Source organism: Mustela lutreola, chromosome 1 (assembly GCF_030435805.1).
Source record: "Mustela lutreola isolate mMusLut2 chromosome 1, mMusLut2.pri, whole genome shotgun sequence".
Classification (NCBI taxonomy): domain Eukaryota; kingdom Metazoa; phylum Chordata; class Mammalia; order Carnivora; family Mustelidae; genus Mustela; species Mustela lutreola.
This window is the reverse complement of record NC_081290.1, coordinates 237,336,048-237,346,327: the sequence shown is the minus strand read 5'-3', so window position 1 is coordinate 237,346,327 and position 10,280 is coordinate 237,336,048. Positions and strand designations below refer to the sequence as shown.

At 42.2% G+C, this 10,280-nt stretch overlaps 1 long non-coding RNA gene across 1 annotated transcript; it reads right to left on the bottom strand.

The window, feature by feature from the left end:
* Positions 1–3,149: 3,149 nt before the first annotated feature.
* LOC131821781 (uncharacterized) lies at positions 3,150–6,391 on the bottom strand. The gene is made up of 3 exons (XR_009349980.1): positions 6,214–6,391; positions 5,343–5,439; positions 3,150–3,327 (listed from the first exon to the last, which is right to left on the bottom strand). It is a non-coding gene; the product is annotated as an uncharacterized LOC131821781 (long non-coding RNA).
* Between the last annotated feature and the right edge of the window lie 3,889 nt (positions 6,392–10,280).

Here is a 10,280-nt window from a genome sequence, read left to right as displayed (position 1 = left end):
GCGGTGGATAGGTGGATAGGACAAAGAGTCGACCTTTCACTAGCCAGGCCAACTTCCCGAAATAATCGCATTGATTGAGTCATCTTCTCAAATTCTCTAGCTTTTCTATGTACCTCTTGAATAATCTCCTCTGGAAGATTAGCAAACCTTGCTGCATTAAAGCCATAGCTTTTAGGACAAGCTCCCTTAATGAATTTATAGAGAAAGGTAATAGTCTCCTAGCTGGGATCCTCACATTCATTTTCTACCATGCATGCCATGTAGCCCAGGCGCACTGCAACATTTTGAGAATAATCTTCTACTAACGAATGGTAGTGGGTAGAAAACAATGTACGACACTTTATGTATACAACTGAGGTGGGGACGCTCTGGCTAAATAGGCCCTTACATTCCCCCCTTTTCTTTGGATATTAGTCAAATCTTTGACTTTTCAGCCAGTTCTATGTCCCTTTTTAACAGCTGTCAGACTGTTTTAATGACTCCAGTGTGATTTACCCAGAAACAGCACTCCTCTCCTAGGGCTACACAGAGCCCCCTTTTCCTAGAAATAGTATGTCAAGCCCTAACTGGCTATGTTGCCAGCTTATATTTTAACAATAGGAGCAACAATAAACTCAATGAACTCATTGTTTTGAGTCTTAGCTTTAGTCCACAACCGGTGGGATCCACTGGCAGCGGCATCCATCTCTGGGGTGGGCGTCCTCATCCTTGGCTCGTTTGATATAACCTGTGAAAATCCAGTCCCGGATGCCCTCAACTTCCACCGCCATGGCAGTGGTCAGGAAGATAGCAAACAGTCCCTTCCAGCACGGCTCCAAGCCTCCCACTTGACAGTGGCGTATCCAGACCAGTCCCTGGGTTGGCAAGGATGTGGCTCTACCTCCATCTATGTCCCAGTGTGGGCAGTTCGGATCCCTGTGAAGGCTCCTTCCAAGACAGACTGCAATGCCTGCAGTGACTGGAGTACAGACTGATCAGTCATTTCTGCTAGGGCAACCTCTTGTAGCCGAGGGCAGAGTTGGGGGGGGGGGTTCTCCCGAAAATTATTAAGCAGGGTGTACATCACGCCCTAAGGAGGGCAAAAGGAAGGAGATCCACCTATCCACCGTCAGTCTCCTGAATTAGCTCTGCCAAGGTCTCTTTGAGAGTCCGGTCCATTCTCTCTACTTGCCCGGAGCTCGATAGGCACAATGTAATTTCAAATTAGTGTCCACGGCCTTCACCAATGCCTGCGAGACTGAACTCACAAATGCAGGGCTCTTGTCTGACCCAATCACTAGAGGTAACAAACCTCTAGTAGCTTTTTGGCTACCACCCCTGCCATCTCATGTTTGTCAGAAAAAACCTCTACCCAGCCTACCATCCGTATTGGTGTTGGCGGTCTTACCCTTGGCCATCTGTAGTGTCTTGGTGAGTACACTCAGCTCTGCTTTTTGTGCCAAGGTTCCATGTGGCAGGGCTCTCGTCCAGAGTTCCCGCTCAGGAGAAACCACCGCTGCCCCCACATACCACTTTCCATCAACTACTCTGTTCACTCTGTCTGTGAACAGAGTCATCTCTGCATCCAGGAGGAGAGTGTCTCTAAGATCTGGCCTTATTCCTGTGACCTGGGTTAGGACCTCCCCACAGTCATGTGGGTGCTCAGCCAGCTCCTCTGATAGCAACATGGCTGGATTTAGCCACCAGAGGCTGGAAAGTCACTTTTGGTTCATTAAGGAGGAGGGCCTGATACCCCGTCACTCCAGCGTTTGTCATCCACCAGTCTGGTGGAGTTTGGAGAAGGCCCTCGATAGTGTGGGTGGTGGTTAAGATGAGATTTTGACCCAAACTCAATTTACTTGCATCTTTGACCAGGAGGACCATGGCAGCAATTATGTGGAGGCAAGGGGGGCCAGGGGAACCCAGCCACTACTGGATCTAGTTTTGTTTTATTTTGGGTTTGGTTTGTTGTTGTTGTTGTTGTTGTTTGTTTGTTTGTTTTTGCTAAAATAGGCTACTGGCCTTTGCCAAGGCCCCAGAGCCTGAGTCAACACTCCTTTGGCCACCCCTGCCTTTTCATCCACATACAAGTGGAAAGGTTTGGTAACATCTGGGATGGCCAATGCTGGGGCACTCAGTAAGGCTGTTCGTTCATAAGAGTCCTCCCTTAGCCAGTTCGTAGAGAGGTTGGGCCACCTCCATGCACCACAGTATCCACAGCCTACAGTAGCCCACCATCCCAAGAAACTCCCTACTGGAGATCAAAGCCTAAATAAGTGATGTGGCTCTGACAAAGCTGTGCTTCCATTGCTGACAGCTGATACCCTTTTCCTGCAGTCTGTAAGAAGCTCTCGTCCCCCGCAAGCATGACCCACAGTCCTTAGTGGCTATTTCTACTATTCCCACTAATTCCTTTCAAATCCTTCAATTTTCTGAAGTTTCCTCCTTATATCTGGGGCTGACTGACTGGCAAAGGCAAGATCGTCTACATGATTTATCATGCAACTTCTCTGAAATTTACCTCAAGTTATCTAGCTTAGGTAAACAAACATTTAAAGACAGCCAAATCTAGAATTTAATGTCCATAAGGGTGTGTTATTAAAACATAATTTTTCTCTCTAGAATAACCTTCAGTTCCAGAGATAGCCAAATCAGGACTAATTCATTTGGAAAACAAGTCCAGTTTTTTTTTAATTTATTAAAATTAATTTTGATAAATTAAATTTCAGCATAACAGTATTCATTATTTTTGCACCACACCCAGTGCTCCATGCAATCCATGCCCTCTATAATACCCACCACCTGGTACCCCAACCGCCCACCCCCCTGCCCCTTCAAAACCCTCAGATTGTTTTTCAGAGTCCATAGTCTCTCATGGTTCACCTCCCCTTCCAATTTTTAACAAACTTGGCCTAATTATTTACATAAGCTCAGCAGAACAGTGAGTGTTCATATAGATCTTTTAGAATCTGCTTTGCTAGAACTTCTTATAAGGAATCTCTAGGTTGAACTTTTAGTAGCCTCTCCAGGCCAGAATCCAAGCCACATACATGCCATCAGACATGCCTGCAATACCCATCAGATTTGGGAGAATTACTCTTCCTGAGGTGCCCAAAGTATCCTGAGGCTCCTACTCCTGCCAGGAAGTGACATCCTTTACTCACCTGGTGAGGCTGCTGGGAACCCTGTAAGCAAGGTGTCAGGCCAACAGTTCCAAAGGGCTTTATGGCTCCAGGTTTTATAAAGCCAATCTTAGTTCCTTTAAGCTGTCTGGTCATATCTGAGTCTTTTCAAATATGACATTCCAGTCAAAGCCTTGGTAAAATTACTAGAGTTTCCAATGGTGTCCTGTTACAAGGAGAACAGATTCTTATTGAACTTGTGCAAATGACTGATTGAAAAGGAAGAAAGAATACTTGCTGAGACCTTTTGGTTTCAGAGGATTCAGATAGAAAGAAAAGTTGAATGCCTTGATCTGTTTACAAATGAGTACTTTTACATCTCCATAAGTTACAGATAACTTTAAAAAAAAAGTTTTCCTAGTCTAGAGGAGCAAACATTACAGAACCAGTAATGCTTAAAACATTAAGAGACCCAACATTACAATTTTTTAGTTCATTTAGTCCCATGTTACTAATGCTGGTTTAGTCCAAATGCAGCTTTTATATCTGGAAATTCTTACCCATTTCAGATCCAGGGTTTTAACATATCATAGACCTGTATTTGTTCTGAAAGTCTCCTATATGAATTTCTTTTAGGGCATAATTCATCTTACAAGAGAATTAAAACAATTACAAATGACAAAAACTCAGAATAGATATGGTTAAATATCAAGTGATGACCCTTATCAAAACATTAAAACTTTAGGAAATGTATAGAACCTCTAGAGTAGTTACAGCATTTACCCAAATGAAACCCAGCGTTTATCATTGGTTTAGCAGTACTCCCTGAGTAACTTAGCATATCAAGGATAAGCCCTATGAGTCAAAGAGATCTCATTTACAATTTAAATCTTGTCAGCAATTGCTAAAACCTTAGAAGGTTTTAAAGCACAGGCCTAAATATAATCTGATAAAATCTGATAAAACAAAACATAGAAAATGAATTTTCTGGGCAGGCAAAGAGAAAATCATTTACATTTTTTTCATTTATTTATTTTCAGCATAACAGTATCATTATTTTTTCACCACACCCAGTGCTCCATGCAATCCATGCCCTCTATAATACCTATCTAATTTATTTTTTATTTATTTTTAGCATAACAGTATTCATTATTTTTGACAGATCAATTAACTAAGAAAATTTTGCCCTTTTAAACAGAGAGAAAACCAGCTTTTTATACCAGTGTCTTTCCTTTTTATTCTTAAGCATGCAGTCTTACGATAGTGGATTTACTGGGTTTCCCTCCCATCGGGAATGATGTTGCAGACAAAGGGAGGGGGTTCTTTCAGATGCTTTCCTGTTCACGTCCCTCACAGGAACTTAGGAGTGTCTTAGTGAAGGTCTGTCCGTATAAACCCCAGACCAGGCTACTCTGTGGAGTAGATGACCGTTATGCCATATGATGCCCTGCAAGACTCAGGGTACAGCCCATTCAGACTCCATAGCCGCAGCGGTGGAGCCATACAGACAAATTCACACAATCAGGCACTCTTCAGATTCAAACAGGTTGGACACCCCTCTCTGGGTATCTCTGGCTAATGGGAGGTGATTAGTCTCCACTTCCATTCTTTATGAATGGGTCTGGCTCAGATAGCGGTCCCAGGGCTGTTTTTGTTCCTTTCTTATTCAACCAGGATCAGGCATCTGGTCTTTTTCTCTTTTTTACATATCTCCTACTTTTCTACATACAGAGTTGCTTCCCTTATTTCCATCAGTCTTAGTTACACTTAGCAGAATTTTGTACTCTTAGATATACCGTATCCTCTAGTGAAGACTAAATATAAACCAAATGTGAACTGTTAGAACAAAATTCTTAGAGGGCAAATTTATGAATCAGTTAAGCACAAAACATGTTTACCAACAGATTTCAAAAGCACAAACCTAGTTCCAGCAACCAACACTCTAACATTTTATCCCATTTGGTTTAAAGTTTCAGGTTACCAAAGACTTTGAAAACTACTTTAATAATTACCCATTAAAACTTTGAGATAGATAATTAACCATCAGTTTAGTCATCTCTTTGTTAACAGATTTTAACATAAATAACACGAACTTATTTGATCTTAAATAAACTTTGATTGAAGCTTCACATTTGCTGTTGTTAACTCAAAAGACATGTTCATCCTAAAACCCAACAAACTTAACTTAGTTCAAATACTGATTTAAGTTCCACCTGGGCCCACTCCACTTTGAATGTTTACCTGAGACCTTGGTGGGAAGATCTGGAAAGTGGGGGTGTTAGGTCCAGGGGGGTGCTCTTTTTGTTTCCCGACAGTGAAGAACAGATCAAAGTGTCACCTGAAGGCAGAGAGAGAGTTCCCAGTTCTAGAGCTCATCAGCTCCAAGAGAGGACCAGACGCCATGCTTTCCTGCCAGCAAGGGGGAGGGGCTAGGCAGTCCCCGTCAGGCCAGAGAGGGCAAGGAATGTCCCTGAAACAAAGGTAGTTTTGGCAGCTGCTTGGGAATATTCCTTAAAGTCTCTGTATCAAGTTAGACTAACCCCAGCTGGCTTCAGTTATAGCTCTTAACACATGAAATGAGTGAGGGAGAAGCCCCACAATTATTAGGAGGAACGGAGAGATGAATGTCAGAGTCCCCTTACTCTCTCTCTACTTGCCTCACTTCTTCAAACACAACAAACAATGAAACAGACAACAAAAAAGCAGGACAAAACAACCACAGACCCAGCAGCCCTCACCCAGAGCCTGCCGCTGGTGGGGGTTTTCTTGGCCCCCTAGAGACACTCGCCAATGGGGATTTTCTTGGTCCCCTAGGGACAAGCAATACAACACGTAACAAAAAGACAATACAAACACAATCCGACCCAGCAGCCAGTGGAGATTTTCTCGGTCTCCGGCAACCACCCACTGGTGGGGGTTTTCTTGGCCCTCTGACTGCCTAGGGGGACTTGAACCCCTAGACGATCTACCAGAAGAGGGATTGGGCATCCCCACATCCACTCCAGCCCTGGGGAGCATGGCTGCGTGCAGCTTCTCCTGGTGGGCCATACCCTGGAGCTCCACAACCAGACAGACAGACCAGATCCCACAGAATAAAATCTGGAGATCTTACCTCTGGAGGCCTTTCCCAGAAATTCTGATACTGGCTCAGTCCTTGTTGTTAAATCCCTGGCGAGAGCCCAATGTTCAGTCCCCAATGTTGGGTCCCCCAATAATGGGTCCGTGATTAAAGGAGCGAGACTGATACAAAAGGAAGCTCAAGCAAAGCTTTATTTTGCTCCAAGCATTGAGAATCACACGTCTCTTACAGAGAGCTCACAACCCCTCCCTGTCTCACAGTCTATCTTTTATAGAGCAAAGGCCATGCGGTTGAGCCTGGCCACACACAGGTGGCCAATGAGATTGCAATACACAGAGAAAGCTGCACAGTCATGCTGGATCACACATGGGTGGCCAATTGTACTACAATTCACCCCATAGTAGCTATTTCAATTAGCCTATCACCTTAGTCAGAATGGGCGCCCAAAAGGCACCCCAAGGGCGGGGCCCATACTCCTTGGTAGCTAGGAGACAGTATGTGCCCTCATTGATTGACTGTCTCCACCTGACCTGACCACCCTTGTATTTAGGCCATTATCTCCACTTGACCTGACCCATCCTTGTATTTGGGCTTTGTTACCTGGGACTGGTTTCCCAGACTTGCTTTTAAATAAGTTCACCAGTGGGGCAGGGGGGGCAAGGTCAATTTAAGTTTTACTGCATAAACAACAAAATGGCTGTTCAACTGAGGTGGGGCCGCTCTGGCTAAATAGGCCCTTACAACCTAAGCCAAAGGCAGACACTTAACCAACTGTGCCACCCAGGAGCCCCAGATTTTTCTTTTATGAATAATGCTGCTACAAATAACTTTGGCCATATCCCCTGATGCAAGTATGCCAGAGTTTCTCTTGGACATATGTCTGGGAGTAAAATTGTAGGGCATATAAACATTCAACATTACAAGATAAAGTCATTTTTTTTAAAGAAGCTGTGCCAATTTATACTTCCCCCACAGAAGTATATAGAATAGCTCTATTTTTTCACTTTTCAAGGAACCTCCACACAGCTTTCCAAAGGGGCTGCACCAGTTTGCATTCCCACAAACAATATAAGGGGGGTTCCCTTTCTTCACATCCAAGTCAACACCTGTGTTTCCCATGTTGGTAATTTTATTTTACTTTTTTAATTTAATTCAATTTTTTTTCAGTGTTCCAACATTCATTTTTTTGCACCACACCCAGTGCTCCATGCAATATGAGCCATGTTGGTAATTTTAGCCATTCTGACAGGTATGAGATGATATATCATCATAGTTTGGATTTGTATTTCCCTGATAATGAGTGATGTTGAGCATTTTCTTCACATGTCTGTTGGCCATCTGTATGTCTTCTTTGGAAAAAAACATCTATTCATGTCTTCCACCCATTTTTAAACTAGCTTATTTATTCTCTGGGAATTGAGTTTGATAAGTTCTTTATAGATTTTGGATACTAACCCTTTATCAGATATGTTATTTGCAAATATCTTCCCACATTCCATAGTTTGCCATTTCGTTTTGTTAATTGTTTCCTTTACTGGACAGAAGCTTTTTATTTTGGAGAAGTCCTAATAGTTTATTTTTGCTTTAGTTTCCCTTGCCTTGGGAGACATATCCAGGAAGCAGTTCTATGGCCTCAGATAAATGGCTTGTATCCAAAAAAAAGAACTTATCCAACTCAACATCCAAGGAACATATAATCCAATCAAGAAATGGACAGAAGAAATGAACAGACACTTCTGCAAAGAAGACATCCAAATGGCCAAGAGACACATGAAAATGTGCTCCACATCACTTGGCATCAGGGAAATACAAATCCAAGCCATAGTGAGATAACACCTCATGCCAGTCAGAATGGCTAAAATTAACAAGTCAGGAAATGACAGATGTTGGTGAGGATGCGGAGAGAGGGGAACCCTCCTACACTTTTGGTGGAAGGCAAGTTGGTGCAACCTCTCTGAAAAACAGCATGGAGGTTCCTCAAAAAGTTGAAAATAGAGCTACCCTACAACCCAGTGATCACACTACTGGGTATTTACCCCAAAGAAACAAATGTAGTGATCTGAAGGGGCACATGCACCCAAATATTTATATCATCAATGTCCACAATAGCCAAACTACGGAGAGAGCCTAGATGTCCATCGACAGATGAATGGATAAAGAAGATGTGGTATACATACCTAATGAAATACCATGCAGCCATCAAAAAAATAAAATAAAATGAATTCCTGCCATTTCCAACATGGTGGATGGAACTAGATGGTATTGTGCTAAGTGAAATAAGTCAGAGAAAGAAATACCATATGATTTCAGTCATATGTGGAATGTGAGAAACAAAACAGAGGAACATAGTGGAAGGGAAGGAAAAATAAAATAGGATGAAATCACAGAAGGAGACAAGCCATAAGAGGACTCTTAATTATAAGAAACAAACAGGGTTACTGGAGGGGAGGCCCATGGTGGGAGGGAGTAATTGGTTCATGGGCATTAAGGAAGGCACTTGATGAAATGAGCACTGGGTGTTACATGTAACTCATGAATCCCTAAATTCTGAAACTAATAATAAATTATATGTTAACTAAATTGAATTTAAATATAAAAAAATTTTTAGGAAGTATGAAAGACCTTAGTGTGGGACAGGAAACCATCAACATTTTACAGGAGAACATAGGCAGAAACCTTTTTGACGTTGGCCATAGCAACTTTTTCTTTTAATTAGCATATGTTATTTGCTTCAGGGGTACAGGTCTGTGAATCATCAGTCTTACAAAATTCACAGCATGAACCATAGTATATACCCTCCCCAATGTCCATAACCCAGCCACTCTATTCCTCCCTCTCCCATCCCCCAGCAACCCTCAGTTTGTATCCCGAGATTAAGTGTCTCACGGTTTGTCTCCCAGTCCCATCTTGTTTCATATTTTCCCTCCCTTCCCTCATGACCTCCTGCCCTGCCTCTCAAATCCCTCATATCAAAGAGATCATATGAAAATTGTCTTTGACTTTTTTCATTGTTGGAAATGGCAAGATTCCATTCTTTTCGATGGCTGAGTAATATTCCATGGTACATATTTACCACATCTTTTTTTAAAGATTTTATTTATTTATTTGAAAGAGAGAATGAGAGAGAGAGCATGAGAATGGGGAGGAGCAGAGGGAGGAAGAGACTCTCCACTGAGCAGGGAGGGAGCCTGATATGGGACTCAATCCTGGACTCCAGGGTCATGACCTGACCTGAAGGCAGTTGCTTAACCAACTGAGCCACCAAGGCACCCTACCCATCTTCTTTATCCAGTCACCTGTCCATGGACATCTGGGCTCTTTCCATCTTTTGGCTATTGTGGACATTGCTGCTATAAAATATTGAAGTCTTTCATTCATTTTGAATTGATTTTTGTGAATGATGTAAGAAAATGGTCCAGTTTCTTTCTTTTGCATGTTGCTGTCCAGTTTTCTCAACACCATTTGTTGAAGAGACTGTCTTTTCCCCACTGAATATTCTTTCCTGCTTTGTCAAAGATTAGTTGACCACATAGCTGCTCTATTTCTGGGATTTATATTCTGTTCCATTGATCCATGTATCTTATTTTGTGTCAGTACCATACTGTCTTCTTCATTACAGCGTGCTAATATAACTTAAAGTCCAGAATTGTAATACCTCCAGCTGTGCTTTTCTAAGATTGCTGTTCTAGTCATACTCTCTTGCAGTTCCATACAAATTTGAGGATTGTTTGTTCTAGCTTTATGGAAAATGCTATTGGTATTTTGACAAGGATTGCATTGAGTGTATAGATTGGTTTGGGTAGCATAGACATTTTAACAATATTTTTCTTCCAGCACATGAGTATAAGATGTCTTTCCCTTTCTTTGTGTCATCTTCAATTTCTTTCATCAGTGTTCTATAGTTTTCAGAGTACAGATCTTTTATTGCCTTGGCTAGGTTTATTTCTAGGTATCTTGTGATTTGGAGTGCAATTGCGAGTGGGATCAATTCCTTGATTTCTCTTTCTGCAACTTCATTATCGATATAAGAAATGCAAGATATTGGGGGAGGAGTCAAGATGGCAGAGAAGTAGCAGGCTGAGACTACTTCAGCTAGCCGG